Here is a 12,690-nt window from a genome sequence, read left to right as displayed (position 1 = left end):
AGAGCCAGCAGAGCCCGTGAGCTGGCTTCAGGCATGTCCTGAGTCCTATGCGTACAGTTGTATCTGTACTTAAAGCAAGGCCAACAGTTGGACATTTGGGTTTGTGCAGAAGATGAGTGCAAGGGAGTGATTTTTGGCATTTATGTTAATTTTTTTCATTTAAAGTTATTTTTTTCTTAATATAGAAACAGCACAGTTTGTTACACAAAAATCAGAAAACACAAGCAAAAGAAAACATAAAACACACACAATTCCACCTGCTCAGAGATCTATGCCAAGATGCTAACAGTGTTATCTTCCCAAACCCTTCTGTCTTTGCTTGCACACACGTGCACAAATGGGATCAGCATGCGTGTCCTGTTTAGTGACCTGCTTGTTTTTCTTTTCCTGTTTCTATATCATTAACATTGTCCCATGTGACTGGTCTTGCTTCTACAGTGTCTGTTTTAATGGCATCATTTGAGGCCATGTAGTATAATGCCTAAGAGCTTGATATTTGGAGTCAGACGGCCTGGGTATGAATCCTAACTACTAGCTTTGTGGGCAAATGACTTAACTCTTTTAGGTACTGATTTTCTCATCTGTGAGAAGGGGATGATAATGGTACCTACAGCATAGGGAGAATTAAATGAGATGGTGCATGTAAAGCTTTTAATATGGTCCCTAGCAGAGAGTAAGCACTTAATACGTGCTATCGCTGTTTTTGTTTGGGATGCAGCGCGTTCCCTTCTACAAATGTACCACAGTTGCTTTAACTAATTACTCCCTGCTGGAGATTTGGGTTGTTTTCAACCATATGCTCTTACAAGTGATGCTGTGTGACAAATATTCTCGTTGCTCAATTTTGGGGTAGCCCTTCAAAAACTGGATCACGTCTCAGAAAGAGAATCATTAAGGCTTTTAACACAAATTGCTTCCCAAAAATATAATACATTTTTAATTTACAAAAGAAATTTCTTAACTACCAAGTTTTTGTAGATCATGTAAAATATGATTTTTTATTAACAAAATTTTACTTCTATCATATTTTTTCAAGAATATGCTGATTAGTTAAGTGGGATCTAATAGTACCAGGGATCACGGGCACTGAGCTTTTATAGGAAAAATTAGTTGATCCTGCAAATATGTGCCAAAGCTTCCCAACTTCCCGGGCCAGAGCAGAGGTCAGACATTTCAGGGTTTTCCCTGTTATACTCCTTAGTCTATGTCTGCTGATCTTTGCCAAATACAGCCATTGTGTCTTTGCAAAGAGAGCTTCACCCCTGTTTGGGAGAGGATGGGGGCCCCTGCTGCCAGTGCGCTGTAGGTGATGCTGCACGACTGGGGGCGGGGCTTGACCCCAACCTGACTTCAGGGTGCACACTCTCTACTGAGCTCAAGTGGGCAGGTGGGGGGTGTCTTTGAGCAAGTGGTGGGGGCAGGGTGTCGGGGACATGGGTGAGGCAGTTCTTTGCACAGTGGTGCTACCTGAATCAAGGGGACCCCTGGGGTGCAGCGAAGGGCAACACACATGCCCTGTCCTCTGATGTGCAGTGTAGGGTGTGCGTGGGTGTATGTGTAGGTGCCCAAAGCTATTTGCAGGCATGCTGGGTTCCATGGGAAGAGGAGACGTAAGTGTAGGAGGCACAGAGGGAGGAGGCAGTGGAAGCGGGAAACCATTCCTGAGACCCTGGGGATCTGCTTATTTATTCTTGTTTATCAATGTTCACACTGATTGAGCACCCACTGTGTGCCAGGTGGTGAGCAGAGGCAGATGTGTGCTTGTCCCCAAGGAGTGCCATCTAGTATGGAAGACAGACGTTAATCAAATAACCAGAGATACACATGAAATGACCCCAGAGCTAGGTCTGATGCGGGAAGCGGATGCTATGAGACTAACGAGGGGATCTGGTCGGCGGGGAGGTGGGGATGGTTTCCCAGACGAAGTGCCCACTGGGGTGGAATCTGAAGGATGAGAAGGAGTTAACCAGGTGACAATAGAGGGAGGCCACTCTTGCGCATTTGCAGTCCTTACTCCTCACACAGTGATCTCCTGGGGGTCACCTCCCTACCCTTGATCTCGCCAAGATCAGGACCCCAGTGCCCACAGGGCCCTGCCCTCTTGTGACTGGCATCTACTATTCTCCCCATGGCTGCGCTCCACCACGCTGCCTTGTCTTATTCCTCAGACGTGCAGAACCTGTCCCCATCTCAGGATCTTGTGCTCACTGGCCCCTCTGCCCAAACTCCTCTTCCCCAGGTGTTGGCCCTCTTTTCCTTACTGAAGCCTCAGCTCGAATATTCACTCTTCAGACCCAGTCACGCTAGCAGCCTCCTCCTCCCACTGCCAGCAGTCACTCTCTGTGCTGTCGTCCTATTTTACTTTTTGTCTTGTACGTACAAAGAGCTCACATTGTACTGTTTTCCTGTTTATTTTGGAGTATATTGTGCGTCATCCTCTGGTGAGCCAGTCCAGCGAAGGTCAGGTCTGTGTCTGTCTTGCTCATCCCTAGTACCCAAAGCAGTGCTTGGCACATAGTAGGGCTCCTTCCATATCATTTGAGTAAATAAAATTGTGTTTCAGGCAAAAGCCCAGGGGCGTGAGAGAGCACTGCCCAATTCAGGCCATGTAGACTACAATGTCTTGGGCGAGAAGGTGGATGTGGGGGTGGTGGGTGAGAGTGGCCATTGGTGAGGCTGTATTCCCAGGAAAGCCAGTTTCCCCCTAGGGCATTGGCTTTAGAAAAGGGGTTGCTAGATGGAGGGGGAGGAGGTGAATGAGCCAGAGTGTGGTTTTCCAGGAAGCCCCACTGGTATCTGGGCTGCCTCCCAAGTCTGCTGAGAAGGTGATGTTGACTGGTCACGGCTGGTTTCCTGCCCTGGGAGCTGGAGACACAGCAGTGCTTCTCCCTACCCCCCCAGTTCTTCCCAGGTCTGACCTTCTCAGAAGGGGAGTCCCTTTTTACTTCCCCGATGGGACGGGGCCGACCTAGAATACAGAGCTGGAAGGGGATGAGGCCCTATTCTAGCCCTCATTGTATGGATGCAGAAGCTGAGGCCGAGAAATGGGGTGGGCTTCACACCAGTCCACCTGGCGCATGAATGTCAGTCTGGTCCTGTACCCGGCTGCTTAGACCACAGTGTGATCCTGGGCTCCAGAGACCTGTTGGCCCTGTCACCACCCATTACGTGCGGGCTGCCCCCAAATACCTGCTTCCATTGGATAGTGCAGCCACTGGCTCTGAGTCCAAGCCAGGTGGGTGCCCCTCCTCCCCAGCCCCTCCCTCTCTTGGCGGTCTCCATGCTTCTTTCTGATGGTCACCCCTAACCTGTGGAGCCCCAGGCAGTCAGCTGCCTTCTCTTAGCTGGTTCCTTTAGCACGGTCCTGCATACTGACCCCCTTCCCAGGGCTTTGCTCTGAGGTGGAGGGGGATGCAGGGCCAAGATTCCCCGAGAGTAACTCCTGGTTTTGTTCTTTCCATTTGGAACGTTTAGGGGACCTGAGCAACTAAACTCAGAGGAAATGGCGCTGCAGGTAGCCAGGTGGTGTCAAATTAGGCTCCAGGCAGCCCCGTGGCAGCAGAGGGACTCTGCCACTCAGATGGGTGACTGAGGGCACTGTGGGATTCCCCCAAACACGAGAGAAAATGCTTCAGCAAATATGACAGGCCAACAATTTGCATTTATTCTGCCGTTTATTCATTCAACACCACCTCACTGCAGACAAGCGTCTTTACTATATTAAGACTGCGAGCAAAGCTATTTTCAAAGAAGGCCGTAAGGTGTAAACGAGCAAAGAACATCAAAGGACAATTCAGGGGGACAAAGAAAGAAAAGCAATTATTAACCAACTCGTGAAAGAATGCACATCGTCTTTAGCAGTCAAGGGAAAGCACGCTAATGCTGCAGTATCATGGGGTTTTGTTTTGGTCCTACCCACTAATGGAATGTTTATTTTAAATAGTAATATCTGAGGCTGATGATGGTAAAGTGAGGAAGGGCCACTTAACCATCACTGGGGGGACTAGAAATTCATACAAGATTTTGGGAAATCATATTTATAGTATGTATACAAAGTGTTTGAAATAAACCATTTCACCCCATTAATCCACTTCAGAAAATCGATTTCAATAGTTGATAAGGGGGGAATGCCACATGCAAATATATTCCCTGTTAAAAACAAAGAGTTAACCTAAATGCCCAACCATGGGGGAGTGGTTAAGTAAACAGTGAAAGCTCTATATGAAATATTATACTGGTATGAAGACTCATGATTACAGAATCTGTGGAATTCCACATAAACGCTTATGCAGTAAGTAGAGACAACACAAGGTCGAGTAAACACTGTGATTGCAAGTATGTAAAACAGCAACCGCTGGATAAAGGATGGCAAAGAAAGGGATACAAACACCGTTTTCTTTGAGTGGTAGGACTTCGGGCATCTTTTAAAAGCATCTCTCCTTGCTTACCAATTTATCTGACTGTTATTATAAAAGGAACTCAGGGGCATTCAACTGAAAGAGTGAGGCCTGGGGCAGCCTTAGCTCCACTTGGCAGATCCCCGTGATGGGCGATAGGCATGTCTGCTCTGTGGCTGGCCCTGCAGAAGAGGCACCTAGAGTCCTTGGTGGTGCAGGTGAGCCCCACGGTGAGGGCCCAGACCTGGTCTTCAGGCCGTCCCCACTTTGCTTGGCACAGCTCACCACCCTATGACAGGGGGCCTCACCCTGCCTTGTCCTGCCTAGCCGCCTTCTCCCGCCAGCCCTGCTTCATGTTCATAGCAGGGCCCTGGCCTCTCCCTGAGGGCTCCACAAGCCCTGTCTCCTGATGTGGCTCCCAGATGCTGCCCCTCCCTTGCCGGCACTGCTACTGACTCCCCACCCCCTCCAGCCACACCCTCTATTCTTCAGTTCCTTGAAAGCTCCCACTCCTGGCCTTTGCCAGCTGCCTGTTCTATCCGAAGCTTCCTCCCTGCCCCTTGGTCAGGCTGGATGCTGCTTTACCTTCTGAATCTGCAAAGATGTCATTTCATGGGGAAGCCTTCCTTGACCAGCACATTGGCCCCTCCCCGTCCCACACCCCATCCTAGTCTGGGCGTCTGCCTGGTCCATAGCCCTCTTTTCTCTTTAGTACCACTCCTCACACCTGGAAAGGCTCATTCAAGGTCTTCCCATCAGTCCATGAGCGGCAAAGTCTTTCCTGTTTACTCTAGTGTCCCAGCATGAGCCCGGGACCTGGCTTGATGAATGAATGAATGAATGATGGGTGAATCAGTGTGGACTGCAGTTTACACAGTCTCGTGAGTTATGGAGTCAGACTTCCTGGCTTAGAATCCTACCACTCTGTGCCTCTCTGTTCCTTTGCTTCCTCATCTGTAAAAGAGGATAGTAATAACAACAACAATAATAATAGTCTTAGTGAGGATTAAAGGAGCTAATACAGGACAAGTATGTAGCACAGTGTTTTGTCTCATCGTTAAGTGCTCCATAAACGTCCGTTCTTGTTTTATTTTACTGCTATGAGTAGATCTCCTAGACTCACTCCTTCGTCTGTGGGTTTGCTTGGCTAATTCCTTTTGCTTTATATTTATGCAATGCTTATATAGCACTACTCTGTGTCAAGGACTGTTCTAAATGCTAAACAAATATTAATTTATTTAATCCTCATAACCACCACATAAAGTAGGTAATCCCCATTTTACAGATGGGGAAACCAAGGCACAGAGAAGGTAAGTAACTTGCCTAAGATAACTGGCAGGTGGCAGAGCTGACCTTCAGCTCCATGCAGCCTGGCTCTGGAGTCCTGCTCAGAGCAGCCCTGTGCTGCCTCCTCAGAGGAGGGAACGCGGGGCACACCCCCAGCTCTTGGCCAGGCCTCACCCTTGCTTTGCTCTTCCTGGGCTGCTGGCCTCCAGTCCTCCGCTCTTCTCTCTGGAGGGCATCGCAGAGATCCCATCCAGCTAGGGTTGTCAGATTTAGCAAACACAAATACAGGATGCCCATGCACTATTTGGGGACACCCTTATACTAAAATATTGTTCACTGTTCATCTGAAATTCAAATTTAACTGAAGCTCCTGTATTTTAACAGGCCATCCTCCATCCAGCGCCAGAGGGCGGCAACGTGGTTTTGGACCCCCGCTCCTTCAAGTGGTGGTCTCAGACATGCACTGCGGAGCTGCCTGGGGTTGCCCTGGGCAGGAGTGGACAGGGGAAGGACGCACATGCTTGCAAACTCTCTTGGAGGGCAGAGTGGGCATTCAGGCTCTCTCGGAAAAGAGGGAGACCAAACAGGCAGATGTCACATTCCAGGTGGAGGCAACAGCTTAAGCAACTGCTCAGGGAAGGGGAAGGTCAAGGGCTCGCTGGTCAACAGCACAATGAGTGCAGGGCAGGGATGCGGTAGGTGAGGGGCAGAAGGCTGAGTATGTAGTTGAGCGCCAAATTGCGCAGGACCTTGGGCTTCACCACCCAGATCATGAGGACCTGCCTGAGAACCTCAAGTAGAAGGGTTACATGGTCAGGTTGTGCCTCTCAGAAAGAATGTCTTTGGCTGTCGGGTGAAGGAGTGGTGACAGACAGGGAGTTGGGAGGCAAGAGAAACCCTGGTTAAGGGAAGTCCTTGACCCAATGGCAGGGGATAAACACTTGATCTCCTTATTCCTGGAATTCTTTGTCTTCTCCTGAAAAACATATTACAGAGATGGAAAATAAAAGCTGGTTCTCAGTCCCGTTTGTTGCGGAGAGGGAGGTGTTTGTGATGTTGGTGTTTTTATTTCTACCAACCCTTCAGTCAGTGGGGTCTCGAGCGCCCAGAGGAAAGAGCACAGCAGAAGGAAGGAGGTGACTGGGTTTGGGGTCAGGTTGGGTTGTTCCTAGTTTGCTTCTAAATCAGTGTCTTAGGCAGATGGAAGAGAACAGGGTCAAAGGCGTTGCTCAGAGGATTTACCTGCCAGGTGAACATTAGCCTTAATTAATCTTGTATGAAGAAAAGTTTTCAAGCAACTGTCTGAGACACGTTGCAATTTTCTGTCTTAGCAACTAGTCGTTGCTTCTGAACACGACCAGGTTCTTAACGGTGAGTGATTTAAGGCTGTAAAAGAATTGTCATAAACAGCTCCCCGGAGCCAAGAGCACAGCCCAGGTTTTAAGCACATAATGGAATCATATCAAAAGCAAGGAGGGGCAGCAGGAACCATAAATCCTCGAAGTGCAAAATCTGTCCATTGTGAAACCTGCGCTGAAGGGAAACCAGATGTGGATGCTGGAGGGAGAGGGGGCCGGAGGGAGAGAGGCAGCGATGGGAGCTCTCGGGGCTCTTGGGGCTGGAGACACAGAGGAAAGGGCCCTCTGAAGAGGGAGATGCCTCCCGCTGTGAACTGGCAGAGACCCGGTCAAGGCTCCGGCCGGGAGAGAGGGCAGGTTTGCCCCTGTGCAGCGGCTGCGAGGTCCAGCGTCGAAGGGAGGAGGCAGAGGCTGAGGGTTACAGTGCTTGGTGCTGCTTCTTCAGCTGGACCCACACAAGGATTTTACAAGCTTGTCCTGAATTCGTGTCTTTGAAGACACAACATTTAGAGCAGTTCTTTAACTGTGTGTTTGAAATGTCACAAAAAGACTAACTTTGTTTTTCCTGTAGAGGAAGAGTAAGTAAGATATATGCAAATCCCTTTGGATTGGGGTCAAAAGTGTGTTTGCCCAAGTGGCCCTCCTTGGCCTGAGGGGGGCACTTATTTTATTCTGATGTGCAAAGTCCTTTGAAAACATCGAGGTGAACACTTGCTGAGCACCCGCTCTGAGCCCAGGCTGCAGGGGCTGCAAGGAGGCCGGCAGCTCCCCAAGAGCTCCCAACATGCTCTGCAGTGGAGGGGACCAAACGCCAGCTGCTGGGAGGAATCCTTTAACTGGATTCTGGACATGAGTTCCGGGATTTCAGAGGGTGGCGTGGGGCAGTCCCATCCGGGTAGGGGTCAGGGAGCTTTCGTGGAGCAGGTAGGCTGGGAACGGACTTTGAAGAGTGAGGGAGATTTACCCAGGTAGAAAAGGGGTGAGGCAAGGGTGAGCCACAGGCATGGAACAGCAGAGGTGAAGGCTTGGAGGCCTGAGTCAGGGGGTAGCTGGTTCCATCGGATGGTAGAGCAGGGGGTTGTGGGCAACAGGAGGCATTGGGGAGAGCCTTGAATGCTGGTGTCAGGAACTTGTAATTAATTTGGAAAATTGAGTTTGGTGCTTAGGTCTTTTTGATGCCATTTCAACTCCTATTTCTTAAAAAAAAAAAAGGCAAAAAACGTATATAAGCAAAACCCCTAAATGAAAGAGCTACACTATTCTAAAAACAGTACAGCAGCACTGAAGAGAAGAAAGGTACCGTGGAACCTTCCACCCTACAAACAGCCAGTCCAGTGTGCTCATGCAGAGAGTGTCCCATAATTGCAATTGTGCTATACGATCGTGTGCACTCGTCCTTCTGTGGTACACATTATTTCATCACCATCCACCCCTCGCCCCATTTAATCCCCACTTTAAATGGACCAGGGAGGCTGGAAAGGACCCTGGGGTAAAATGCAGACTTTCTGAAATATGAACAATTCTCAGCTCAGTGGTTTTAGTGTGAGGTTCTCAAAAAGTTTCTCTAGTTCATTTCTGCAGTGGATTGGGGGGCCCTTGGGGGCTTGCTCCCCCATTTCACTCAACCACGTGCTCCCATAGTGCCAAGAGTGAGCTTGCGTCTCTGCCTTCCCAGGTACCCGCAGGTGGCTGGGTTGACAAAGGCCATGTAGCAGGGCAGGGATCAACAGTGGGGCTCAGGGATGACCCCTGCCACACACCAGGCCTTGGGCCCAGTCCTGTAGGGGCCCCAGGTCCTACAGGACTCTAAAAGTCCTCCAAAAGTCAAATGCAGGAGGGCGGAGGCACTGAAATATCGTTTATCAATACTGGTTTCTCTTCATGACTAGTGACATTTATGGGCATTTGGGTCTTGCTGGGGCTGCCCGTTCTTAGTGTATTTGGTGGTGGACACATTCTTGTATATTTTCAATTTTGGATGTCTTGTGTGTTGCAAAAAGGAAGATTTATAGATGGATTTTCGGTCCAGTCTGTTGGCTCTCCTGACTCGATCAATTCCCAGATTCGCTTTGTGAGGGGTGGAGAGGGGGCCTACATGTCTAGGAGGGCCTGGGGTGTAGGGATTTGAGGTATTCTCACCTGGGGCTCACACGCACCCATCCCACGTCCATGGCAAGATAAAGGCTTTTAGGGGGAAGGCTGTCCTCTGGATGTAAGGGCTCTCACTTAGAAGAGCCACATGAACCTGACTCTCATTGGGCTGGACCCTCAGTCTCCTTCCTCCGCATCAATGGGCAGCCAGGGCCAGTGGGTGGTCTGCCGTTGGAGGTGGGTGAGGAGCAGAGGAGAGGCCTCTCCCACCCCAGCCCTGCCCATGGCCCTGGGCCCCAGCCAGCCTGCAGGGGGCCTGGGAACTGCTCCTTAGTCCCTGCATGCCTTTGCTCCATGTCTGGGTCTGTAAAACTGCTTGTAGCCCCCAAGAATGCACCACACTCCCCTTGCAAAGTCGCCCTTTATTTGTAGGTTTTTTTTTTTAATGAAGGCACCTGGTTCCCTTAAGCTCGGGGCTTCTCAGAGGGCTGAGGGCCTGAGCTAGTGGAGGAAAACACAGGCCCTGCTGGGGGACTGTAAAGCTTGAGCATTTCCAGGGCTGCTGCCCCCCCCGCCCCCCAACACCTGGGCTGGGGGTGTGCTGTGCTGCTCCCCGCCCTGTGAAGGAGGGTGGGAGGCTTTGCAGCAAAGACAATAGATTGGCTTTGTGGGACCTCAGATTCAGACATTCCACGGCCTTCAAGTGGGGCAGCCCACAGAGGGTGTTTGCGCAGGCCTCCTGTGTGCCAGGCTTCATGTACTGGTGCTTCACAGACACTGTCTCTTTGAATTCTCAACCCAGCCAAGGCGCCGCACACTCCCCATTGGCAGAGAGAATAGATGACCTTTCTAAAGTCACCCAGCATCTGGGCAGGGCTGGACTGTGAGTTCAGATCTCCTTGGCTCCCAGGCCCATGTGCTGCCACAAGCAGTATAGTGTGCCCCTAGCACCACCCGACACTCAGGCAGGAGCTTTCAGGGTGTCCCGGTGACAAGCGCTGCCTTGTCTCCAAAGCTGTCTCCTACCAACAAGGTGCCTGTGATTCCACTATTGGACTGCACCTCTCTGGGTGAAGGCCTGGCCCCGCTTGGCCATGATGCAAGTGCAAAGCATTGGAGAGTCATACACCACCACTGTAGCCATTTTTATGCCACTCTGCAGGACAGGCATTCTGATCCGCCTTTATGGGATGGAGAAACTGAAGCCCAGAGCAGAGAAGGGACTTGCTCAGCTCACAGGTCACAGCTTGTTCTTGCATGTTTGCCTGACGCCTAGCACAGAACCTGGTGTGTCACTTAGATATTCATAGGATGGTTCTTCTGTGGGATGGAGGGTGACTAAGGCCCACACTTGCTGTCACAGCTACCTCCCTTGGTCTACCTCTTATTTCAGTGGCAGCTGGGTTGGGCCATGCTAACTCACCTCTCCCTGCCTCACTCCACCTCAAGTGTTCCATGCATTCTGCTGCTTTCTCCCCCAGAGCCTTCTCCAAGCCTATGGGAGCTCCCATTGCCCTTGGACTGGTACATCCTGGAAGCATGGAAGGGTGGGTGGGTGGCCAGTTTATGCCTCTGGGAGTAAATCCCAGCTAACGGGGAGCAGGAGCTGGTGGATAAATGCTCAGCTCCGCCTTTCAAAGGATGGTTCTGGGGCCATTCTTTACATTTTCAGAGACCCTGGCAAAATGGACCCCATCGCCTGTAACTGCAACTTTGATAGCACACCTCACAGTGACCTTTTCTCCCTTTGTCTCACTCTCCCTGCTCCCTCACTCCTGCTTCCTGGGATGCCTTCCAAGTAAACACTCGCACCCAAGTCCCGGTCTCAGGCTCTGTGAGGGGAGAACCTAAACAATGACTCCCCCTTGGCTGACCCTATCGCCCATCTCTTCAGGACCAGTGGGGAACTCCTGGGACCAGGGACTTGCAATATGAAGGACCCTTGGAGACCAACCAGCACTGCTTGTGTCAGAGTGGGAAACTGAGGCCCAGGCCCTCACCCCTGTGGTGTGGTCTCATTAAGGGGTGCATAACTAAGCCCGGATGACCAGGAACAGATGTCTGTGGCTCCACAACACTCTTTTGCTCCTAAACGTCTTTGACTTTGTCCTGTCCCTTGTTAGGTGTTCACACCTTTGGTATGTAGTAAGTGCTCATCACATTAGTGCCTGGGCATTGTGGCTCTAGAATGCATTTGTAACAGATGTCTACTGCTAAATGCAGACCGTCCCGGAAAAGAGTGTGTTAAGGGCTCAGTAGGCAGTGCCAGAGGGAATGGGACATGGGACGGGCAAGTCTCATGGGAAAGGAAAGCTGCCAGGTATGAGGTTCTGTGAGAGGAAGAGGAAGGCAAGCCAAAGTGATGGGGTGAGTGAGTGTGTGTGTGTGAGTGAGAGAGAGAGAGAGAATGCACAGGTGCCCTAAATGGTGTAGACATGGCCCTGGGGAGCAGGAAGGTAGACGGAGGGCACTGTGGACTGTGGGAGTGGCCGGTTCCCAGCAGGACTGGAGAGTGGAGAACAGACATTTGGGGCTTCCAGAAACTGTAAAACCACCAAAGGCGCCAGTGCCTGTCGGCAGAACTCTCAGAGCATGGCGGGGCCAGGAGGCGGGAGGGAGAGAAAGCTGGTGTAAGCCTTCTCTTACCGACAGGAATGTCCATGACCACCTGCCTGTCACCCAAGGTCCTGGAGCTCTAGCGGCAGCCGGGGGGACTCCCTACCAGCACCCAGCAGAACTCCTGGTGAGCCATCAGGGGCTCATGGCCATGGGCTCTCAAGGTTGCACTACAAGAAGTGCTACTCCATCCAGCTCTGCTGGCCCCTCCTTCCTCTTTCTCTTTTCTGATGGACCAGTTCCCTCCTTTTCTGGTCACAGCTGATATAGTCCCTAGTGTTCTCTTTTCCTAGGGCAGAAGCCAGGGCTTCCGGATCTTGGGATCCACAGGGTAGGGCACACAGCAGGCTCTCAGCAGGATGCTGGTCTACCAGGGGGCCTGGTTGCTTTGTTCCTGGAGAGGCTCCCCATCAGCTGGCTCTCTGTGCTCTGACTGAGTCAACTTCAGTCACAACCCATGTGTCCTAACCTCAGGTCAACACTCAGCAGTATGTATTGTTTCTAACCTCTGGCAGCTCCGATCCAGAATAGAAAATGAAAAGGGGGCTTTGACGGATCTGGGGAAGCAATTCCATTTGATTAGCTGCATTTGCAGTTGATGAAGCAGCATCTGCAATTTCTGGTACCAGAGACAAAGTTCCAAGGGTTTCCCTCAAGAGGCAGATGGTGGACGGCATCTCGAGGCACTGACGGATAAGCTAAAACCATCACAGTGGCCCACTTCTGTGGGATCGTGACATCCAGGGCTTTGAGGGGTAGTCCTTGCTCCCAATATTCTATCCCTGCATTAAGTATCGGTCAGACTTTGTACCCAGACTTTGGGTCTTGGAGATGTGATCAATGTCCCTTTGAAGTCTGATCATAGCTTAGGTTGTAATAATTATCAAACTAAATGACAGACAACTGTTCTGAAAATGGCAGGAATACTTAATGGGGAATTA

This window comes from Equus przewalskii, chromosome 13, assembly GCF_037783145.1.
Source record: "Equus przewalskii isolate Varuska chromosome 13, EquPr2, whole genome shotgun sequence".
NCBI lineage: Eukaryota > Metazoa > Chordata > Mammalia > Perissodactyla > Equidae > Equus > Equus przewalskii.
This window is presented reverse-complemented; position numbering follows the sequence as displayed.